The following is a 25,448-nucleotide window of genomic DNA, read 5'->3' as shown; positions in this document are numbered from 1 at the left end:
GTCCTCTGGCATCACACCTGGAGCCAGAGAGGATTGGAAAATGATGGTCAGAGCCTCTGCTATTTCCTGTCTTACTTCTCTTAACAGTCTGGGATATATTTCATCTGGGCCTGGGGAATTATCCACCCCCTCTGACTGATATGTATCTGTGTCCGTATGTACCTCTGTGCATATGTATCTATGTCTCTATGTATCTATGTAGCTATGTCCCTATGTATCTATGTCCTTCTGTATCTATGTCCCTATGTATCTATGTCCATATGTACCTATGTCCCTATGTATCTATGTATCTATGTCCCTATATATCTAAGTATCTATGTCCATATGTACCTATGTATATATGTATCTATGTCCCTATATATCTGTGTATCTATGACCCTATGAATCTATGGCCCTATGGAGCTATGTCCCTATATATCTATGTATCTATGTCCCTATATACCTATGTCCCTATATATATATGTCCCTATGTATCTATGTATTTATGACACTATGGCCTAGAAATTGGCCTGAGGCACCCAAGCGGCACAAAGTTCGCCTGGGCGCTGGAATTTGCGCCGCGATCGCCGCATTAACGATCGCCGCAAATTCAGTTGAAGTGCCCCTAGAGGGACACGGAGCGTGGCTCGAGGAGATCCGCGTCCCTCTTAGGGCGCTGAAAGTGAATTTCGCAGTTCTATGTGCCGCAATTCCACACACTGTGGCACGGCACGCTGCGATACTGCAGTCCTTCCTCCCACTGTTAAGGGAGCGGGGCCTGCAACAGCACGAGCCCTGATCGCGAGTGCTGGCAAAAGAGTCTGGCACCAAGGAGAAGTGCCGGGCGCTCGGGAAACAGCCGGCAATGCGCCGGGGGGTGGGTCCAGGAGGCCGGGGCCGAAGGTGCTGGCAGGCGGCCTCTGCCGGCACAGTAAGGCCCCGTGAACCGGGCGCGGGTAGCGAGCGGTGCAACTGCGGCGTTCGCTACCAAATATCGCAAACGGGGCGCGAATGGGGCGCTGCGCAAACTGATGACATCATCGGTGGTGGCGCAGCGCAAATGTCTAATGCCACCATTAGCGCCCCTGCTGAATATCGCGGGAGGCGCAGCCAGTGGCGCTACAGCCACTGACTGCCTCTTTAGGCGCGAAGAGGTCGCGCTACTCACCCAATTTTTCCCCTTATGTATCTCTGTCCCTTTGTATTCCTGTCCTTATGTATCAGTGTCCCTATTTATATGTCTCCCTATGTATCTGTGTCCCTATGTATCTATGTATATGCGTCCCTATGTTTCTATGTCCCTATGTATCTGTGTCCCTATGTATCTATGTCCCTATGTATTTATGTCCCAATGTATCTGTGTCCCTATATATCTATGTCCCAATATAGCTATGTCTCTATGGATCTATGTCCCTATGTATAAATATATCACTATATACCTGTGTCCCTATGTATCTGTCCCTATGTATCTATATATCTATGTCCCGATGTATCTATGTCCCTATGTCTCTATGTCTTTTTGTACCTGTGTGTCAATGTCCCTATGTATCAATGTCCTTCTGTATCTATGTCCCTATGTATCTATGTATCAATGTCCCTATGTATCTATGTCCCTATGTATCTATGTAGCTACACCCCTATGTATCTATGTCCCTATGTACATATGTCCCTATGTATCTATGTATCTATGTCCCAATATATCTAAGTATATATGTCCCTATTTACCTATGTATCTATGTATCTATGTCCCTATATATCTATGTATCTGTGACCTTATGTACCTATGGCCCTATGTATCTATGTCCCTATATATCTCTGTATCTATGTCCCTATGTATCTATGTCCCTATGTATCTATGTATCTATGACCCTATGGCCTAGAAATTCATTGTAGCCACTTTTGGGGCGGTAAAGTCGGGCGGCCGCTAAAGTTTGCGGCCGCCGCCAAATCGAGGCCACTTCTCCGATATTCATTAGCTCCGCCCTAAGAGTTTGCTCGAGCGCTAAAACTGGCGCTGGACGCCTCTCTTTAGGCGCTAAGCTGGAGGTGCTGAGCGAGAGCGCCGAGGCCGGGCGCAGCGCAGGTGCGGCCATCTCGTGATTGACAGCAGACACCCTGGCGCCGGCCAGCTCTTAAGGGGGAAGGGTCGACTTGGTCTGCTGCCACGCCCTGGATAGTGGAGCCCTCCAGCTAGGCCTGAACACTGTTGCTGGACCCAAATAGCGCCTGAAGCCATGCAGAAGGCCCGTGAATGAGCGCAGCGCTTCTCAGAGCGTGATCTGAGTGTGCTGGTTGGTGGTGTGGAGAAGAGGCGCCATATTTTGTACCCGGACAATGGCAGGAAGGCGCCGGTCCGCATCTACCGGAGAGCCTGGAGGCATGTCGCCAGCAAGCTGTCAGCCAACAGCGAGGTCCCCAGGACCGGTGTCCAATGCCGCAAAAAGTTTAATGACCACACTCGGATTGTCAGGGTGAGTACCCTTTCCAGTGACCTCCTCATCCTTGCATGTGCACCTCACATTATGGGCAAAGGGACCTGAAAGCCCTAATGGCCAGCCCTCATCCAGCAGCTATGGGACAGGCATGAACATCAATTGCACATTCTGCACTTAACATACTGGCCAAGCTATTCCACCATGGGAGGCAGTGCACACAAGATCAGGGCGACACACTGGCCAGGCTATTCCACCATGGGAGGCAGTGCACACAAGATCAGGGCGACACACTGGCCAGGCTATTCCACCATGGGAGGCAGTGCACACAAGATCAGTGTGACACACTGGCCAGGCTATTCCACCATGGGAGGCAGTGCACACAAGATCAGGGCTACACACTGGCCAGGCTATTCCACCATGCGAGGCAGTGCACACAAGATCAGGGCTACACACTGTACTTAGAGGCCGTCTTTTCTCTTGCAGGCCAAGCTGGCCAATAACAAGAAGAGCCGGACTGCGACTGGGGGAGGCCGACCCCAGATCCAGCTGCTCACCGAGCTGCAACATCGCGTGGAGCGCATCATGGGTGGCCGGGTGATTGGCCCCGTTGCATGTGGAGATGCCGACCCTGTTCTGGGCACCAATGGTAAGGACATCACCTTTTGGACCTCTCTCGTCCCACTTGCACATCAGATCTACATTCTTTGCCACTGTCCGACCAATGCGCTGAATGCCACCACACATGCATCCCTCGCTGACGCCCTCTCCTCACTCTAAAGCTACTCTTGTGCCTTCCTGCTTTCAGATGGTGAGGAGGAGGTCCCTGAACTTGCCAGTGACAGACCCTCAGAAGAGGAGGAGGAGGAGGAGCAAGAGGAAGGTGGCCCATCAGGGGAACACTCAGCCGCGGCCACCCATGCGAATGTAGGGGACACGTCTTCCCTGGAGAGGAGCATGGCGGAAGTGTCGGAGGGGAGGGGAGCTCATGGGACCTGCGGCCTGCAGAAACGCGGGAGGGGGGTGGAAGCTCGGCGGCCTTCTCCCCAGAGGGGGGAAGGGTCGGAGGGGAGTCCAATTGCTGGGCTCAGCGGCGCCCAGCAATGCAGGAAGGGTCGGCCAGCTCGGCGGCGTTCTCCCCAGAGGGAGAGTCCGGCCTCCAGTCCGGAGATGGTTTTCGCCGAGGAGATGGAATGCCTCGAGGACTTGTCCGCGGACTCGGAGCGCCGGCACACGGAGCTCATGGGGGTAGTGGCACAGTTGCCTGAGGCCATCGATTCCCTCTCTCGGAGTGTGACCGACGTCGGGGCCTCACAGGCCATCAGTTTGGTGGAATTCGGGGCAGAGCAGGCAGCGAGTCGGGAGGCATTCGGGGCAGCTCAGGCAGCGAGTGGGCAGCTGATCAGTGGTGCCGTGCAGTCACTGGGTGCTCTGATGAGGTCAGTGAACAGGTCAACACGGGCACTCACTGCTGCCACACTCGCTGTGTCAGCCAGGCATCGCCAGGGCACCCGGCATGCTGCAGCAGCACAGCGGTCTGTCCCTCGGCATACCCTGGGTGGGTAAGGCCTCAGTTGGCGACGCCTGTTGCCCCCTCTGCGTCTAGCCAGGGCTGCCACTCTCTCACGGCGTCTGTAAGCCCTTCTGGCATAAGGCTGAAAGTCAGCGTTGGAACCCAATGCAGCCCCCATTGTATGCTGGCAAACACTGAGCTCTCAATGAAGGCAAAGATAATTGCTAAGCTCTGGCCTGAGCCAAAAATACCTGTCCTAGTGTTGGTCCAAACCAGTAAGCTCTCCTCCTTGGTCTCTCTCCAAAAAACCGTTGCACAAGAGTGAATGCTGCAAAATGGCTGTCCTTTATAGTGCAGGGTACGTGCCCTTTAATTAGCGCTCCCCGCGGCCCGCCTCGGCTGTGTACCGTTCCACTTCACAGTCGTTAGGGCCGCCCGGCGCACAATGGGCCGGCGCGAGTGAAGTTCCGGTTCGGGGCACACAAAGGGCGTTGCACTAGTAAATGACGTCATGATCTGCGCGCGCAGCAGGGCGCGCGCTAAGAGTTTGCGCCGGCGCTAAATGTGTACTGAAGTTGGGGCGAGGCACAGATCGTGTTGCGCCCGGGCGCTAAGCGCCTAGCGCTCAAGATCTACTCCTCCTAAGGCGCTAACGGCTGGTGCGCCCAACTGAATTTCTAGGCCTATGTGTCTATGTCCCTATTTAGCTATGTATCTATTTCACTATGTATCTGTGTCCCCATGTATATTTGTCCCTATGTATCGGTGTCCCTACGTAACTATGTCCCTATGTATCTGTGTCCCTATGTAGCTATGTCCCTATGTATCAGTGTCCCTATTTATATGTCTCCCTATCTATCTGTGTCCCTATGTATCTGTAAATATGTGTCCCTATGTATCTGTGTCCCTATGTTTCTATATCCCTATGTATTTATGTCTCTATGTATCTATGTCCCTATGTCTCTATGTCTTTATGCACCTGTGTGTCAATGTTCCTATGTATCTATGTCATTCTGTATCTATGTCCCTATATATCTTTGTATCTATGTCCCTATGTATCTATGTCCCTATGTATCTATGTAGCGACGTCCCTATGTATCTGTGTCCCTATGTGGCATAGAGTGCAAGTCGCATTGAGATTAAGCAGAGTTTGGTAAGTGGCAGAAAAAGTATTTTAAGTGGATTTACTGAATTTTAGTGAGTAAAAAATTAATTATTTGAAGTAAGTTAAATTTTTTAAAGTAAATTAAGCTGTTGGGGACTTTAAACTGGAAGTAGAATCCGGGTATAAAAAGGGGCAGGCTTAGTGCGGTAGCGCTGAGTGTGGTCGCATTGAGTGTAAGTAGAGTTTGGTAAGTGGCAGTGTTCGGGCAAGTGGGAGGTGAGGGGGTGTGTTTTACTCTGCTTTGCTTCCCTCTCTCAGGCTAATCCAACACTGCGGAAGCAGAGCAGAGAGACAATTCAACCGGACAGGTCCCCCAGACAGCATTCACGAGGGAGGTTGGTGATCAGCTGGTTGGTAGGTCCTCTTCCTTCTCTTCTATACCTTTAAGTTGGTAAGTCCTATTAAATAGTGGTGTAATATTATCATCTATATCGGGGCAGAGGGTCTTCATAACTAATAATAAGAAATTGAATTAATTACATAGATATGGGTGAACAGGTGATGTGTCACTGTTGCGAAATGTGGGAGCTGGTGGACCCCATTGAGGCTCACGGTGTTTACATTTGCGATAAGTATTTGCTGCTAGAGGAACTCAAGCTCCATGTTAAAGAGCTTGAGACTGAACTTCAGACACTGCGACACATCAGGGAGGGGGAGAAGTTCCTGGACTCTATATTTCAGGAGGTAGTAACACCTATGAAATTAATTAATGCAGATGTAGTCCGTGGTCAGGGACAGGATGGTGTGACTACAATGAGGCAGGTGCAGGGATCCAGGATGCAGTGTTGAAGGAGCTGCAGCCCTTGCTCTTGTCAAGCAGGATCGACGTTCTTACTCCCTGTGAGGGCGGGAGTGGAGACTGCAGGGAGGATGAGCAACCTGGCCACAGCACCGTGGTACAGGGGGTCATTCAAGTGGAGGGAGTAAAAAGAAATGTTGTAGCGGTAGGGGATAGTTTCATTAGGGGGATAGATAGAGTTCTCTGCAGTCGAGAGCGGGAGTCCCGAAGGCTGTGTTGCCTGCCCGTGCCAGGGTTAAGGACATCTCTTCTGGGCTGGAAAGAAACTTGGAGTGGGAGGGGGAGGAACCAGTTGTCGTGGTCCATGTTGGTACAAACAACGTAGATAGGACAAGGAAGAAGGTTCTGTTAAAGGAGCATGAGCAGCTAGGTGTCAAATTAAAAAACAGAACCTCAAGGGTAATAATCTCTAGGTTATTGCCTGAGACACGAGCGAATTTGGCTAGGATAAATAAAATTAAAGAGTTAAATGCGTGGCTCAAAGACTGGTGTGGGAGAAATAGGTTTTGCTTCTTGGGACACTGGCACCAGTACTGGGACAAGAGGGAGCTGTTCCATTGGGATGGACTCCACTTGGCCAGTGCTGGGACTAGAGTCCTGGCGAATCATATAACTAGGGCTGTAGAGAGGGCTTTAAACTAATTAGTGGGGGGGAGGTTTCTAGAGAGCAAATAATAGAAATGACAACGGAGAAGGTCATAGACTTAGGTAGCAGTGGGGGAATTAAAAAACAGAACATGTCAGGAAGGGACAGAAGGTATGGAGTAAAAGGTAAAGTAGTAAAAGGGGAAAAAACAGGAACTAAGTGTCACAAAACATATTTGAAAGTTCTTTATCTGAATGCATGTAGCATTCTTAACAAAATGAATGAGTTAACGGCACAAATAACTACATATGGGTATGATCTTGTGGCCATTACAGAAACATGGCTGCAGGGTGACCATGGCTGGGAATTAAACATACCAGGGTATTTAACAATCAGGAAGGACAGGCAGGAAGGAAGGGGAGGTGGGGTGGCTATGTTAATAAAGGAAGGAATCACTGTAATACAGAGAAATGATATTGGGTCAAAGGAGCAGGATAGTGACACAGTTTGGGTGGAGATAAGGAATAATAAGGGGAAAAAAACACTAGTGGGCGTAGTCTATAGTCCGAACAGTTGCAACTCTGTTGGACGGAGTATTAATGAGGAAATAGTTGAGGCTTGTAATAAGGGAACAGCTATAATTATGGGGGAATTTAACTATCATATTAACTGGACAAATCAAACTGGGCAGAGCAGTCTTGAGGATGAGTTCATTGAGTCTATTAGGGATGGCTTTCTTGAGCAGTATGTAACTGAACCGACCAGGGGGCAAGCAACCTTAGATTTGGTCCCGTGTAATGAGACAGCATTAATTCAAAATGCGCTAGTAAAGGATCCACTTGGAATGAGTGACCATAACATGGTTGAATTCCATATTCAATTAGAGGGTGAGAAGGTTGGATCTCAACCAAGCATGCTGAGCTTGAATAAAGGAGACTATGAAGGTATGAGAGCGGAATTGATTAGAGTGGACTGGGAAAATAGATTAAAGAATAAGACGGTACATGATCAGTGTACATTTAAGGAGTTATTTTACAACTTCCAAAAAATATATATTCCACTGAGGAAAAAAGGGTGTAAAAGAAAAGAGAGCCATCCGTGGCTAAGTAAAGTAATTAAGGATAGTATCCGACTAAAAACAAGGGCACTTAAGGTAGCTAAATCTAGTGGGAGGATAGAAGATTGGGAAGTCTTTAAAAGACAGCAAAAAATAACTAAAAGATTGATTAAGAAGGGGAAGATAGATTATGAAAGTAAATTAGCAAAAAATATAAAAACAGATAGCAAAATATCGATAGTTATATATAAAGAAACAGGGTGGCTAAAGTAAATGTTGGTCCCTTAGAGGATGAGACCGGGAAATTAATGGTGGGAAACATGGAGATGGCAAAAACGCTGAACAAATATTTTGTATCAGTCTTTACGGCAGAGGACACTAAGAATATCCCAACACTGGACAAACAGGGGCCTCTAGGGCGGGGAGGAGCTAAATACGATTAAAATCACTAAGGAAGTGGTACTTGATAAAATAATGGGACTCAAACTGCTAATGTACCACCCTTATTTAAAAAGGGTAGTAGGCAGAAAGCTGGAAACTATAGACCTGTTAGCCTAACATCTGTGGTTGGTAAAATGTTAGAGTCCATTATTAAGGAGACAGTAACGGGACATTTGGATAAACATAATTTAATAGGACAAACTCAGCATGGTTTCATGAAGGGGAAGTCATGTTTGACAAATTTGCTTGAGTTCTTTGAGGAAGTAACATACAGGGTGGATAAAGGGGAACCAGTGGACGTAGTGTATTTAGACTTCCAAAAGGCATTTGACAAGGTGCCACACAAAAGATTATTGCTCAAGATAAAAAATCACGGGATTGGGGGTAATATTCTGGCCTGGGTGGAGGATTGGCTCTCTAACAGAAAGCAGAGAGTTGGGATAAATGGTTCATTCTCAGACTGGCAATTAGTAACTAGTGGTGTTCCGCAGGGGTCAGTGCTGGGTCCCCAACTCTTTACAATCTATATTAACGATTTGGAGGAGGGGACCGAGTGTAACATATCAAAGTTTGCAGATGATACAAAGATGGGAGGGAAAGTAGTGAGTGAGGAGGACATAAAAAACCTGCAAAGGGACATAGACAGGCTAAGTAAGTGGCCAGAGATTTGGCAGATGGAATATAATACTGGAAAGTGTGAGGTTATGCACTTTGGCAGGAAAAATCATAGAGCAAGTTATTATCTTAATGGCAAAAAACTGGAAAGTACTGTAGTACCAAGGGATCTGGGGGTCCTGGTGCACGAAACTCAAAAAGTTAGTATGCAGGTGCAGCAGGTGATCAAGAAGGCCAATGGAATGTTGGCTTTTATTGCTAGGGGGATAGAATATAAAAACAGGGAGGTATTGCTGCAGTTGTACAAGGTATTGGTGAGACCGCACCTGGAATACTGCATACAGTTTTGGTGTCCATACTTAAGAAAAGACATACTTGCTCTCGAGTCAGTACAAAGAAGGTTCACTCGGTTAATCCCGGGGATGAAGGGGTGGTCATATGAGGAGAGATTGAGTAGATTGGGACTCTACTCATTGGAGTTCAGAAGAATGAGAGGCGATCTTATTGAAACATATAAGATTGTGAAGGGGCTTGATCGGGTGGATGCGGTGAGGATGTTCCCAATGATGGGTGAAACTAGAACTAGGGGGCATAATCTTAGAATAAGAGGCTGCTCTTTCAAAACTGAGATGAGGAGAAACTTCTTCACTCAGAGGGTGGTAGGTTTGTGGAACTTGCTGCCCCAGAAAGCTGTGGATGCTACATCATTGAATAATTTTAAAACAGAAATAGATAGTTTCCTAGAAGTAAAGGGAATTAAGGGTTATGGGGAGCGGGCAGGAAATTGGACATGAGTCTACGTTCGGAATGGTCATGGCCCTGTGGGTAGTGGAGTGGGCCCAGGGGCCATGTAGCCTGGTTCTGCTCCTACTTCTTGTGTTCTAATTCTGCGTTAGATTTTAGGAGATGGTTTTATTCCTGTTCCTGGCTGGGGTGGAGATCGCCTTTACAGAAGGTAAGTACTGTAGAAAATATAGGGACAGAGTGATCTCCTGGACGAGTTTCGATCGCCTAGATGGGTCGGAGAGGGATTTCCCAGATTTTTTCTCCCAAATTGGCCATTGGGTTTTTTATCTGGTTTTTCGCCTCTCCCGGGAGATCACATTGGTTCGGGTGGGATGGAGAGTGATAGAAGATTTGAGGTTAGGATCAGATCAGCCATGATCTTATTGAATGGTGGAGCAGGCTCGGGGGGCTGATTGGCCTACTCCTGCCCCTATTTCTTATGTTCTTATATACCTATATCTCTATGTATCTGTGTAAGTATGTATGTCCCTATGTATGTATGTCGCTATGTATCCATATTCCTATGTATCTATGTCCCTATGTATCTATGTCCCTATGTATCTGTGTATCTATGTCACTATCTCTTTATGTCCCTATGTACCTACATGTCTATGTCTGTATCTATCAATGTCCCTATGTATCTATTTCCATACGTATCGATGTCCCTATATATCTATGTCTCTATGTATCTATGTCGCTTTGTATCTATGTAGCTATGTCCCTATGTTGCTATGTCCCTATTTATCTATTTCCATCTGCATCTATTTCCCTATGTACCTATATATCTAAATCCCTATGTATCTATGTAGCTAAGTCCCTCTATATCTATGTCGTTATGTATCTATTTCCCCAAGTATCTATGTATCTATGTCGCTATGTAGCTATGTCCCTATGTATCTAAGTTGTTATCTATCTATTTCCCTATATATCTATGTATCTATGTTGCTATGCATTTATGTCCCTATGTATCTATGTAGCATCATCCTTATGTATCTATGTATCTATATCCCTATATATCTATGTATCTATGTGCCAATGTATCTATGTCCCTATATACCTATGTCCCTATTTGTATATGTCGCTATTTACCTATCTGTCTATGACCCTATGTATCTATGTCCCTATGTATCTATGTCCGAATGTGTAAAGTCCGCGCCTCAATAATACACGGACTTTGGGAGAACAATTAAACAGGTATTTTACTGAACAGAGGGCAACGTCAGACTTAAGTACAGAAGCCTGCTAGGGCCTTTTATACAGGGGTGGTCACTGCCGGTACTGCAGTATAAAATCAGTTCTTCTCTTAAAGGTACATACACAGCAATTCCTCCCCTTTTAGATAAACAGTACATAACATTCATTTAACAACTAAATAATAACTAATCACAATTACAATTTTCTCGGTATTATATACATCAACTGAAATAATCATTTATAAGTTCAGTCTTTGAGGAGGCTTCCTAATCCTGACTGTATAGCGCCTTTCTCAAGTATCCTGTTCTTGCGGTGGAGTCAATTCTGGCTCATTGTCATTGGTTGTTTCGTCAGCTTCCAATACCACTGCTTCTGAGGTAGACGCAATCTGTACTTCGGGCTCATTACCAGGTGCACATGCTTGTGGTATAGGTTTGGCTTGTTCCTGTGACTCTAGAATCTGGTCAGCATGGCGTCTCACGATGCTCTCTCCAACGTCCACTGTGTACACTAATGGTCCCTGCTGTGTGCATATCGTTCCTGGCTGCCATTTTTCTGTTCAGTAGTCGCGGTTGGCTTCTCGTTGATGTGCTGGAATTGCTTATCCTCAACATCTCATCTTATGTTTGGCTTGAGCAAATCCAGGCGACATCTTAGCCGTCGGTTGAAGAACATTATGGCTGGAGCTTGGTTGGTGACTGCAAGTGTCGCATTCCGGTAAGCAAACAAGAAATTATCTACCTTGTGTTGTAGTGGTATGTCATCGTTATACATCGCCTTTATTGCCTTTTTAAAGGCCTGAACAAACCTTTCAGCCAATCCATTTGTGGCTGGATGATAGGGGGCAGATGTGTAATGTTTCACCCCATTGTTCCTCAGAAACCTCCAGAAATCCTCGGACACAAACTGTGGCCCATTGTCGGAGCAAATCTGTTCTGGCAAGCCATTCCTGGTGAAGATGGTCCGTAGGACTGCAATAGTTTTCTCCGTGGTGGTGGAGGACATTTTGATGACCTCTGGCCATTTCAAATGGGAGTCCACGGTGATTAGAAACATTGAGTCCATAAATGGACCAGCAAAATCAATGTGTACCCATTGCCATGGAGATGAGGGCCACTCCCATGGGTGTAGAGGGGCCTGTGGTGGTGCATTTTGGACTTTCTGACATCCTGAGCAGCTCTTGGTCAGGTCCTCGATTTGTTTATCGATTCCTAGCCACCACACATAAGCCCTGGCTAGGCTCTTCATTTTTACCCCTCCCAGATGACCTTCATGAAGCTCATTGAGCACTCTGTCTCTCAACTTGGGTGGAATTACCACTTGGGATCCACACATCAATGTCCCCCGGCACACTGACAGCTGTTCTCTCCTTGGCGAGAGTGCTGGCAACAGTGAGTCACCATGTGCTGGCCATCCCTTCACCGCCAAATCATAGACCCGAGAGAGTGTCAGGTCATTTCGGGTTTCCTTCTCTATACTTGAGTTTGTAACAGGCAGACATTCGACTGTGGTCGCATGGAATATCTCAACAGGGTCCACTGCAGGTGCTTCCTCTAACATAGGCAACGGTAGGCGCGACAGCCCATCAGCGTTTCCATGCTGCTTCGTACCCTTGTATTCTATGTCATACTGATGTGCCCCTAGAAAAAGTGACCATCTTTGCAGCCGTTGCGCCGTCATCACCGGAACGCCCTTCTTTGGGTTAAAAATGGAGACCAGGGGCTGATGATCAGTCAGTAGGGTGAATTTCTGCCCGTGCAGATAGTGATTGAACTTCTTCACCCCCCACCCCCACACCAGGCTGAGGGCCTCCCTGTCAATCTGGGCGTAATTACGCTCGGCTGAGGTTAACGAGCGCGACGCAAAGGCTATTGGCCACTCTGAACCGTCAAGGAATTTGTGTGACAGCAACGCTCCAATGCCGTAGGGAGACGCATCACATGCCAACCGAATCGGTAGTGTTGGGTTGTAGTGGGCCAATACTTCTTTTGAAGTGATTAGGCATTTACATTGCTGAAAGGCACGCTTACACTCATCACTCCATTTCCATGTTACTCCAGTTTGCAGCAGGGTGTTCAGTGGGTGCAGGATTGTAGATTAATTCGGCAAGACCTTATGGTAGTAGTTCACCAGCCCGAGAAACGACCTCAGTTGCGACACATTTTCCAGTGCTGGAGCCTTGACTACAGCCTCAATCTTGTCTGGCGACTTATGCAACCCTTCCTCATCAATCATGTGGCCACAATACGAGATTTGTCTCCTGAAGAACTCGCATTTGGGGCGGTTGGCTCGTAGCCCATATTCCTGTAATCTAGTGAGCATCTGCTCCAGGTTGGCAAGGTGTTCACTGTCATTTTCGCCCGTCACCTGCATGTCATCAAAATAACACTGGGTCCCTGTGATCCCTTGCAGGACTTGTTCCATTGCCCTCTGCCAAATAGCCGGGGCTGATCCTACCCCGAATACCAGTCGATTGTACTGGTAAAGCCCTTTGAGAGTGTTTATCATGAGGTATTCCCTAGATGCTTCTTCCACCTCCATTTGTAGATACGCTTGGGCCAGATCAATCTTCGTAAAGCGTTTCCCTCCATATAGTGAGGCAAAAATATCTTCTCTCTGTGGAAGTGGATATTGTACTGTGTGCAGGACTGGGTTCACAGTTACCTTGAAGTCACCACAGATGCGAACCTTCTTCGGCTCCCCAGGCGTGCTGCTCAATGATTTCTTCATTACAGGGAAGATGGGTGTGGCCCACTAGCTCCAATCCACCTTGGGCAGCAAACTCGAATGCTCCAGACTCTCCAGTTCTGCTTCGACGGCTGGGCGGATCGCGTACGGCACCGGTCTGGCCTTAAAAAATGTTGTGTTTGCGTTATCTTCAATTTTTATCGTTGCCTTTACTCCTTTTAGAGTCCCAAGTCCTTGTTGGAACAACTCTTTTGCGTCAGTTAGAATTTGTGACAGACGTACAGGTGCGATGTCATCATCCTTTTTGTCAGTCACAGTTAGCGCCTGAATGGAATGCCAATCCAATTGTATTTTTCTGATCCATTCACGTCCCAATAATGGTGGTCCTCCATCTTGTAGTATATATAGATACAGTTTCTGTGTTTCCTTGCCGTTATATTTAACTGGCACCCTTATTTTTCCTCTGGGGTAGACTTTTTTGCCCCGTGTATGTCTTCAATACAATGGACGTGTCCTTTAAGGGTATGTGTGAGAATAGCCGCTCATAGTCTCGTCGACTCATGACAGTTAGGGCTGATCCTGTATCCAATTCCATCTTTACTTGGGACCCTGCTCTCATGAGGGTTGTAAAGTCTGTAGGTATTATGGCGAATTAATACACAGACTACAAGAGTAACTTTAACAGGACTTTACTATTCGAAGGTCAGGGCGAATCTGCCCAATAAATCCTGACACAGCACTTACATACCGGTGTGGTCACCGTCGGTATTACAGTATACAGCAGCCAAGATAAAGTAGTGCCACACCTAAAATAGTTCTCTTAAAGGTGGACGGTTACATACAATAGTTCTCTTAAAGGTAGAACAGTTACATACACTACAATCCTCCCTTTTTAGCTTACAACATACTTATTCCCCATTAACATAACATCATAACATATATACAACTTATGCAAAACAGTTCACAGATTCAGTCTCTCTGGAGGCTTCCTGACTCTGTCCGGATAATGCCTCGGTGGTGCAGTAGTTTTCGGCGGGGTAGTAGGTTCTTCTGGCAAGGTCGATTCGGCTTGAAGGACAGCGTCAGGTTCATCTGATTCCAGTATTACCAGATCGGAGGTAGGTGCTCTGGGTATCTCTGCTTCAACATTAGCCGTGTAAGGTTGTGGAGTAGGTTGGTCCTTTGTGGATGACCCTATGATCTGGTCAACATGGCGCCTTATTATGCTGTCACCAATGTCCACGGTATACATCAGCGGCCCTAGCCTTTTCCCAATAGTTCCAGGCTGCCATTTCTCGGTACGGTAGTCCCGGGCCAAAACTTGTTGACCTATCTGAAAAGATCTAGCTGGCCTTTCCTTCATGCCCTGAAATTGCCGGTTCTCTACGTCCCTTCTGACGTTTGGCTTAATGAAATCCAGCCGGCATCTTAGTCTTCTATTGAAAAACATCATGGCGGGAGTTTGGTTTGTGACCGCATGTGTTGCATTCCTGTACGCCAACAAGAAGTTATCTACCTTATGTTGTAGGTTGATGTCTTCATTACCCATGGCCTTTATGGCCTTCTTGAAGGTCTGGACAAACCTTTCAGGTAATCCATTGGTGGCGGGATGGTACGGGGCTGACGTGTAGTGCTTGACCCCATTCCTTTTTAAGAACTTCCTGAATTCTTCGGACACAAATTGCGGTCCATTATCAGAACAGATCTGTTCCGGCAGACCATTCCTGGCAAATATGGTCCTTAATACTGTGATGGTTTTTTCCGTGGTGGTGGAGGACATCTTTATTACCGCCGGCCACTTGGAGTGTGCATCCACCGCGATTAGAAACATTGAGTCCATAAATGGACCAGCAAAGTCGACGTGTACCCTTTGCCAAGGAGATGAGGGGCACTCCTGTAAAGTCTGTGGGTTGTACGGTTAATAACGACACAGACTTCAGGAGTAACAAACAAACAGGTCTTTACTATTCAAAGGTCAGGGCGAATCTGCCCCAGCAATCCTGCCACAACACTTATATACTGGTGTGGTCACTATCAGTATTACAGTATACAGAAGCCAAACAAATAGTGCCACACCTAAAGTAGTTCTCTTAAAGGTGAATGGTTACATTCAATAGTTCCCTTAAAGATAGACGGGTACATACACTACAATCCTCCCTTTTTAGCTTATTACTTACAGAGTCCCCGTTAAACATACATATCTTCAACTTCCTATAAAACAAATTACAGATATAATCTCGGTGGAGTCAATGTCATATAAAACAATTTACAGATATAATCTTGGTGGGAACAGTTCACAGGTTCAGTCTCTGCGGAAACAGTTCATAGATTCAGTCTCTGATCTTGACTCGTTCCAAACAACATCTCTTTGGTGTAGCCGGTTCACATGGCTAGCGTGACTCCTCCATAGCCTTTTTCTTGATGTAACAGCTTGAACGTTCGTCCTGTTGAACCAGCAGTGCGGACTTTTACAACCAACTGGCTGTCTTGATATTTTCCAGTTTTTCAACTAATTTAGTTCCTTTCGTAGTGTCCCGCCTGAGATGGTAGAAGTGCTAATATTTTAGACAGTTATTATCTTCTGCTTCTTCTTTTTCTTTTCTGCCTTTTTGACACTCTCGGAGCTCCTTTCTCGGCTGCCAGCTGTAGCACCACCAACTCTCTATGTTCCTTAGACCTTAAGTGCTTCATCCGGATTTCAGCACTTTGGGAGTTTTCATCACAAACTGAGCAGACCAGATCCTCGTAATATTCAGTGTCACTCAACAGGTCATGGTAATATTCGGGGTCATCCTGAGCTAGGCCAGTGAGAGGCCCTTCTACTTCCTTCTTATCCATCTGGACGTTAGCCGACGGTGGTTCCTTCCCTAACCATCTTTCTTGAAAAGACTTCTTCAAACATTCATATTCATTCCGCTCTTCCGGGGATGTCTGCCATTCCTTCACTACTGGCCTCATTTGTGAGTTCGATACCTTCCCTTCCATCGGGGATTTCGTTGTCAGGCTATTTAATCCTTCTACTGGAGTATCTGTTTCCACCCCCTTCTGTTCCCCTTGACGCAATTCAGCGTACTTTTGGCATCCTTGTAAAAGCTGTGTTGCCACCTCAGCTATCTCCGTGACTTTTGGAAGCTCCGAATTCTTTCCCTTTGAACCCTGAAACTCGTGTTCCCATTTTGGAGTCTTGTCCCTCAGCGTGTGTAAGAGTTGGCTGGCCGTTAACTCTTCTACGGGGACACTGTGGATTAGAGTATTCTCCATTTCATCCACCTTTCCCTCCAATGTTTTCACCTTCCTTTCCTCCGGTACTTTGGTTTTAAGCGCTCGAAGAAGCTGCGCCTTGATGTTCTCTAACTCCTGTTCAGGGGCCATTCCTACAGTCTCTGTGATCCTTCCAGTTGCCTTTCCTTCCACTGCCCGGATTCCTAGTTGAATATGTTTTTCAAGTTGTTGAACCTCGGCCATTGCCGCCTCATATTTGTCCTGGGTTGCCTTCAATAATTTAATGAGTTCTTGGACATCTTGAATTTCATGTTCTGCTATGTCTTCCACCTCTAATTTTTCATCGATGGATGGAATCTCTACCGATGAGTCTGTCTTGGCCTGGAGCTCATCAAACATTTCCTGCAGCCTTTGTAATTCTCGCTCATGTTCAACCTTTAGCTGTTCAGATGCTTTCACTAAAACTAGCTTTTCGGAGGTTGCCGAGTTAACCCCTTCCAGGATTCTAGTCTGGGCCTGTTCATACTGTTCTTTCAACTTGTTACACTCTGCTTGCAACGAGTCGTAGAGATGAACTGGGATAAAATCCTGGCTTCCTGAAGATTCCTCTTCCTTTGGTTCGTTCTGTAAATATTCTAGTTCCTGAACAGCATCAGGGGAATGTGATTGGTATTTGGCCACGATGGCTCTATGGTCGCTCTCTGCTTGAGCTAGCTGTCTCTGTTGTCTTTCCAGGTTCTCCCATTCGGTGTCCCAGAACTTTTCCATATTTTTCATCTCTTGTATGAGACGGTCACTCAACTGTTCTAATTGTTGTCATACTTTGACATAAGTTTGAGTCCGAACTTGGTGTTCTTCCATCGTGGATGAATCCTTTGCTTGAACAGGCTCAGAATTCTCTGTCAACCTGGAGTTCTGCTCTGCAGCTTTATTCTTCTTGGTAACATACGTCCTTCTGCATGTCTTCGTTTCCTTCCCCATCACCGGCAAGTCCCTTTTAGCCTTGTCTTCCATATTTGAATTGGTCTTATCGTCATCCATTTCAGAATCTGAGCTGATAGCTTGCACCGAGTCCTCCCTCATTATGGCTTTTAGGTAGTGCCATTCCATATCTATTTTCTTAATCCACTCCCGTCCTAGAAGTGGTGGACCTCCTTCAGGTAATACGTACAAGTTCATTCTTGGGTGTTCTTTACCCCTATCTCTCACCTTGACTCTTATTTTCCCCATGGGGTATACGTTATGCCCCGTGTATGTCTGTAATACGAACTTGGTATTTCTTAAAGGTATGTGAGAGAATAGCCGGTGGTAGTCCCTTCGGTTGATGACTGATAGAGCTGATCCAGTGTCCAGCTCCATCCTTACTTGGACTCCAGCTATTTTTAGTATGACCCAGATGGTTTGTAGATCCGTTTCTTTACCCACATTGTGGATTCTCAGACTACCCAGCTCCTGGTTGTTTGGGTCTGAGTCTGAATTCTGTTCGTCTGAACTCTTCTCAGCCACCTTGTGTACCTTGTTGTACTTTTCTTGTGGTGGCTTCCTTTGTTTGTTGGTCTTCTTCCCTGACCGGCATACCTTCGCGATGTGACCCAGTTTGCCACATTTCCTACACTCTTGGTTCTTAAACCAGCATTGATTCTGGTCATGCGTTGTCTTCCCACAACGGTAGCATTTTGTTGTGCTTGAAGTAATTTGGTCCACCCCAAGTGCCGCCGCCTTTAGTTGCATTTCCGCCGTTCCTTTCACTGCGGCTTCGTGCGATGCAGCTATAAGGACAGCCCTGTCCAGTGTGAGGTCGTTCTCTTCCAGTAGTCGCTTCTGCGTCCCTTCTTTGGACAATCCGCATACGAACTTGTCCCGCAGTGCTTCTGCCAGATTCCCTCCGAACTGGCAGTATTTCGCTAGCCTACGCAGTTCGACCAAGTATTCCGCATTGCTTTTGTCTTTCCTCTGCGTTCTTGCGTAGAATTTGAATCGTTCAGCCAGCATCAACAGTGTGGGGTTCAAGTGGTCCTTCAGCACAGCCACAATCTCTTCGAAGGTCTGATCCGCTGGTTTATCTGGTGCTATTAGATGCTTCAAGAGCTCGTATGTTTTTGCCCCCATCGAGTTTAGCAATGTTATCGCCTTGTCGTCTTCCTCTATTTTGTTGGCTTCGCAATAGATCTCTATGTGTTCCACGTACGTGGCCCAGTCTTCTATTTCAGAATTAAAGTCGTTAATATTCCCTCGCTTAGGCATCTTTCTTCCCTTGGGAGCAGCACCAGTATTTCTTTAAGTATTCTTATTTATTTGTTTATTTCTAAGATGGCGGTTTTCCCGCGAAATCGGCGGTTTCCCGCTCTTTCCTTCTCTCCCCCCCCACTTCAATGGCGGTATGTCAGTTAAGATGGCGGTTTTCCCGCGAAAATGGCGGTTTCCCGCTATTCCTTTCTCTCCCCGCCCACTTCAATGGCGGTTTCCCGCTTCTGTCATCTCCTCTGCCTAATGGCGGCTTCCCGCGTTTCTTCCTGGTGGAAGGGGTACGCTTTCCCCACAGCGGACAGGTTCAGCCGCTGGGCTGGCTCTCGCACAGCTCCCCTTACTCGGCTCTGTCTTTTCCTCCCGCCCGCACGGCTCTACCGGCGCTGGGTACCCTGTTAATGGAGGACAGTTCAGCCGCTGGACTGGCTCTCGTGCAGTCTCTCTCTCCGTACCCGGCTCTGTCGCTCTCTCTCCCGCACGTTCGGTTCTACCGGCCCTGGGTACCCCGTTGGTGGAGAACAGTTCAGCCGCTGGACTGGCTCTCGCACAGTCTCTCTCCCCTTGCTCGGCTCTGTCTCTCCCTCTCCCGCACGTTTGGTTCTACCGGCTCTGGGTACCCCGTTGGTGGAGAACAGCTCAGCCGCTGGACTGGCTCTCGTGCAGTCTCTCTCCCCTTGCTCGGCTCTGTCTCTCTCTCCCACCCGCACGGTTCCTGTTCGCCTCCCCAGCCCTCTCGCAGACCGGTGTTTCCCTCCCCGGCTGCAGCTGGGTTTCTCTTCCCGCGCCTACTCCCAGTCTCAGCACTTCATGGCTGCGGTCGCTGCCCGGCTTTTCCCGCCGATCGAGGTCCGACTGTCTCACGACGCCGTTGGACCCAACTTTCTGACCGGCTCCGTTCCCCCTCGACCGTGGTCGACTGCACAGCCCTTATCCTCCGGATATTCTCTACACCTTCCCCTACTCACAGTCTCCGCGGCCGCCTTGTTTCCAGCTGATCGGCTCACTCCGCACCGTGGTAGAAGGGTAGTCAGTGCCTGTTGCAGATGGAAGCTTTTATTGCTAAAGTCTTCCTCCTTCCTCCTGCTGCAGCCTCGTGTTTTCTTTCAGCAGCACGACGAGGGCGGTTGCCTCTCTTCGACGCTCTTCGTTGCTTTGGTAGTCTTGCCGCAGGGTACGATCGGACTCGTCGCCACTGTAAAGTCTGTGGGTTGTACGGTTAATAACAACACAGACTTCAGGAGTAACAAACAAACAGGTCTTTACTATTCGAAGGTCAGGGCGAATCTGCCCCAGCAATCCTGCCACAACACTTATATACTGGTGTGGTCACTATCGGTATTACAGTATACAGAAGCCAAACAAATAGTGCCACACCTAAAGTAGTTCTCTTAAAGGTGAACGGTTACATTCAATAGTTCCCTTAAAGGTAGACGGGTACATACACTACAACTCCCATGGATGCAGAGGAGCTTGTGGTGGCGCGTTTTGGACCTTCTGGCATCCTAGACAGCTCTTGGTTATTTCTTCGATGTCTCCATCAATACCTGGCCACCACACAAACGCTCTTGCTAGGTTCTTCATTTTCACTCCACCCAGATGCCCCTCATGAAGCTCCTTTAGCACCTTATGCTGAAGTTTGGGTGGAATCACCACTCTAGATCCACACATCAAGGTTCCTCAGCACACTGGCAGCTGTTCTTTTCTTTGCGAAAATGCGGGCAGCGTTGGTTCGCCATGTGCTGGCCATCCCTCCACTGTTAAATCGTAGACTCGTGAGAGAGTCGGATCATTTCTTGTTTAATTTTCGATCATCGAATTTGTTACTGGTAGACATTCCATTATGGATGAGTGGAACATCTCTACCGGGTCCACTGTAGCCGCCTCTTCTACTACTGGCAACGGTAGGCGCGATAACCCATCAGCATTTCCATGCTGTTTGGACCTTTTGTATTCGATGTCATATTGGTGTGCCCCAAGTAACACGGACCACCCCTGTAGCCTTTGCGCTGTCATAGTGGGAACGGCCTTGTTAGGGTTGAATATGGACACCAACGGCTGGTGGTCTGTCAGTAATGTGAACTTCTTGCCCTGCAGGTAATGATTGAATTTCTTTACTCCCCACACAAGGCTGAGGGCCTCCCTATCTATCTGAGCATAATTTCGCTCAGCGGAGGTCAATGATCGGGACGCAAATGCGACTGGCCTTTCCGAGCCATTTGGTAACTTGTGTGAAAGTACTGCTCCAATTCCATAAGGGGAAGCATCACAAGCTAGACGAAGAGGTAACGTTGGGTTGAAATGAGCCAACACTTCCTCAGAGGTAATCAACGCCTTGCTTCTGCGAAAGGCCTTCTTACAGTCCTCGCTCCACTTCCATGGTACTTCTTTCCGCAACAGAGCATTCAGCGGATGCAGCACCGTGGATAGATTTGGCAGAAACTTGTGGTAATAATTAATCAACCCCAGAAACGATCTCAACTGTGATACATTTTCCGGAGCGGGGGCCTTCACGACAGCTTCTATCTTCTCAGGTGACTTGTGCAGCCCCTCTTGGTCAATGACATGACCGCAGTACGAGATCCGTTTCTGGAAGAACTCACATTTCTGGCGATTAACTCGAAGGCCATATTCCTTCAACCTGGTGAGCACCAGTTTCAAATTTGCGAGGTGTTCCTCCTCGTCCTCTCCTGTAATCAGGATATCGTCCAAGTAACACTGAGTGCTTGGAATACCCTGTAAGACCTGCTCCATGGCCCTCTGCCAAATTGCTGGAGCCGAAGCTACTCCAAAAACCAGTCTATTATAATGATACAAGCCTCTGTGCGTGTTGATTGTGAGATACTGGCGCGACTCTTCCTCGACTTCCATTTGTAAGTATGCTTGTGCCAGGTCTATCTTGGTGAAGTGTTTCCCACCAGACAATGAAGCAAAGATATCCTCAATCCACGGAAGCGGGTATTGTACCGTGTGAAGCACCGGATTAACTGTGATCTTGAAGTCTCCGCAGATGCGGACCTTTCCCGGTCCCCCTGGCTTGTTACTTGATGAAGACTTCATGACGGGAACAATGGGCGTGGCCCACTCACTCCAGTCCACCTTAGACAGTACCCCTGAACGTTCAAGCTCTTCCAGTTCTGCCTCCACAGCAGGTCATATCGCGTAAGGTACCGATCTGGTTTTGAAAAATTTTGGGCTTGCATGTTCTGCAATCTTGATTTTTGCTTTAATTCCTCTCTGTGTTCCCAGTCCTTGCTGGAATACCTCTTTAGCTTCATCCAATATTCTGGACAACCGTTCAGGTTTGACATCTTCCTTTCCGGAATCTACCGTCATTGTGTTTAGTGAATGCCAGTGTATCTTTATTTTCCTGATCCACTCCCGTCCCAGAAGTGGTGGACCTCCCTTGGGCAGCACATACATGTCCATCCCTTGGTGATCTTTGTCCTTGTATCTCACCTTGACTTTTATCTTTCCGATGGGGTATACTTTGTGCCCCGTGTATGTCTGCAATACTATCTCCGTATCCCGTAGGGGAATATGTTTGAATAACTTTTTGTAATCTTGCTTATTCATGACCGTCAACGCCGATCCGGTGTCCACTTCCATCTTCACTTGGACTTTTGCAATCTGTAGTGTGACCCAGATAGTTTGTCGGTCAGCTTCTTTACTCACATTGTGAATCCTCAGACTACCCAGTTCCTTGCTGTTGGAGTCTGAGTCTGAATTCTGTTCATCTGGACTCTTCCCAGTCACCTTATGTACCTTTCTGTACTTCTTCTGCGGTGACTTATTATTGCTGGTCTTCTTTCCTGACCGGCATACCTTAGCTATGTGACCAAGCTAGCCACATTTTCTACATTCCTGGTTTTTAAACCAGCATTGGTTCTGTTCGTGTGTTGTCTTCCCACAATGATAACATTTTGTTGTACCCGAAGTCATTTGATCCACACTGAGTACCGCTGTCTTCCGCTGCATTTCCGCCATGCCTCTCGCTGCGGCTTCGTGCGATGCTGCAATAAGGACAGCCTTATCAAGTGTAAGATCGTTCTCTTCGAGCAGTCGTTTTTGTGTTCCTTCCTTTGACATCCCGCACACGAACTTGTCTCTCAGTGCCTCTGTCAGATTTACCCCAAACTGATAGTATTTTGTTAGCCTACGCTCAACCAGGTACTCCGCGTTGCTTTCCTCTTTTCGTTGCGTTCTCACGTAAAATTTAGATCGTTCCGCTAACATCAGCGGTGCGGGGTTAAAATGATCCATCAGGACAGCAACAATATTAGTGAAAGACTGATCCACCGGTTTAGCTGGTGATAGAAGATGCTTCAATAACCCGTATATCTTCGCACCCATTGAGTTTAGTAAGGTTAGAGCTTTGTCATAATTTGCTATCTTATTGACCTTACAATATATCTCGATGCGTTCTACATACGTGGCCCAATCTTCCACATCGGAATCGAAACCGTTGATGTTACTACGCTTAGGCATCTTCACACTCTTCCTGAGAAACAACAACGAAATATTTCTTTAACTTTTTTTTTCCAAAATGGCGGTTTCCCGCGCTTGTCTTCTTTCCCCGCCCACTTTCAAAATGGCGGTTTCCCGCTTCTGTCTTCTTCCCCGCCTACTGGCGGCTTCCCGCGTTTCTTCCCCTGGCGGGAGGGGTAAGTTTTTCCCTCGGGCGACGACCGCTGGCTTTCGGGTTTCGCAGCCTGCGCGTCGGCTTCAGTGCGTTCCTTGTTCCCTTTTCTCGGCAGGGCAACCGGAGCTGGGTACAACCCGTTGACGGCGAACAGTTTCAGCCGCTGGGCTGGATCTCGCTCAGTCTCCCTCGCTTGGGCTCTGTCTCTCCCGCTCGTTCGGGCTCTGTCTCTCCCTCAGCGGCTTCCAATCGCGCCTCCCAGCCCTCTCGCAGTCCGGTGCTTTCCTCCCCGGCTGCGGCTGAGTTCTCCACGATTTATTTATTTTTATATCTTCCCGCGCCTTACGATCCCGGTCGCAGCGCTTCGTGGCCTCGGTCACTGCCCGGCCTTTTTCACTCCACTCGCGCCTCCCAGCCCTCTCGCAGTCCGGTGCTTTCCTCCCCGGCTGCGGCTGAGTTCACCGCGGTTTTTTTTTTTTTATATCTTCCCGCGCCTTACGATCCCGGTCACAGCGCCTCGTGGCCTCGGTAGCTGCCCGGCCTTTTTCACCGGTCGCGGTCTAGCTGTCTCACGACGCCGTTGCGTCTCCCAGCCTGCTTGTACCGCGGCTTCCGTGCTCCATGCTGCCCCAGCCTCAGCGCCTCTGGGCCCGACTTCTGTCCGGCTCCTTTCCCCCGACCGTGGTCGAGTTCACCGCCCTTATCCTCCGTTTATTTTTTATTTTTATTTTCCCTTTACTCACAGTCACCGTGTCCAACTTGCTTCTCGTGCTGATCGGCTCACTCACCACCGTGGCAGAAGGGACAATCAGTGCCTGTTGCTGATGGAAGGCTTTGTGTCTGAATTCTTCCTTCTTCCTTGCTCTGCAGACTCGAGTTTTCTCTCAGCAGAACGACGAGGGCGGGTGCCTCTTCTCGATGCTCGTTAACTGCTTCGGAAGTGTTGTTGCCGCAGGGTAAGATCGAACTCGTCGCCACTGTAAAGTCTGTAGGTATTATGGCGAATTAATACACAGACTACAAGAGTAACTTTAACAGGACTTTACTATTCGCAGGTCAGGGCGAATCTGCCCAATAAATCCTGACACAGCACTTATATACCGGTGTGGTCACCGTCGGTATTACAGTATACAGCAGCCAAGATAAAGTAGTGCCACACCTAAAATAGTTCTCTTAAACGATAGCAAAATACTGCAGATGTTGGAAATCCGAAATAACAACAGAAAATGCTGGAAAAACTCAGCAAGTCAGGCAACATCCGTGGAGAGAAATTTGAGTTGACGTTTCGGGTTTGACCCTTCTTCAAAACTCTCTTAAAGGTGGACGGTTACATACAATAGTTCTCTTAAAGGTAGAACAGTTACATACACTACAAGGGTGACCCAAATGGTTCGGTGATCCTCCTTTGCGATCACGTTGTGTAACTTTAGACAACTTAATCTCCTACTCCCGGAGTCGTTATCACTCTCCTGATCTTCTGAACTACTGTCTGTCATTTTTTTTACTTTCTTGCACTTTTCCTTAGTAGTTCTTGTAGTGTTGGTTTTCTTTCCCGACCTGCAGACTCTTGCTATATGTCCCATTTTCCTGCATTGCCTGCATACTTTGTCCTTAAACCAGCAGTCCTTCTGATCATGGGTTGTTCTGCCGCAGCGATAGCACTTTTCTGCTCCAAACACAATTTCATTAGCGCTGTATTCTTGTGGTTTCTGTTGTATTTCCGCTGCTCCCCGTGCTGCTGCTTTGTAGCATACTGCCACGCTGAAAGCCTGTTCTAGCGTCAGGTACTTTTCCGAAAGTAGTCGTTTCTGGGTTCCTTCACTCTGGAGCCCGCAGACAAACTTATTCCGTAAGGTGTCTGCCAGTCCTGCTCCGAACTGGCAGTGCTTCGGTAACTTGCGTAGTTCCGTAAGATAGTCAGCATTGCTCTCATCTTTGTGCTGGTTTCTTTTATGGAACTTGAATCTTTCTACTATCAGCAGCGGTGTAGGGTTTGGGTGTTCCTGTAAGATATTAACAATCTCCTCAAAACTTTTCTCCATTGGTTTCGCTGGGGTAATTAAATTCCGCAATAGGCCGTACGTT

This window comes from Somniosus microcephalus, chromosome 13 (genome assembly GCF_052327205.1).
Source record: "Somniosus microcephalus isolate GS21.2 chromosome 13, FLI_Smic_1.0, whole genome shotgun sequence".
Taxonomy (NCBI): Eukaryota; Metazoa; Chordata; class Chondrichthyes; order Squaliformes; family Somniosidae; genus Somniosus; species Somniosus microcephalus.
The sequence above is the reverse complement of the archived record's forward strand: the minus strand, read 5'-3'. Positions refer to the sequence as shown.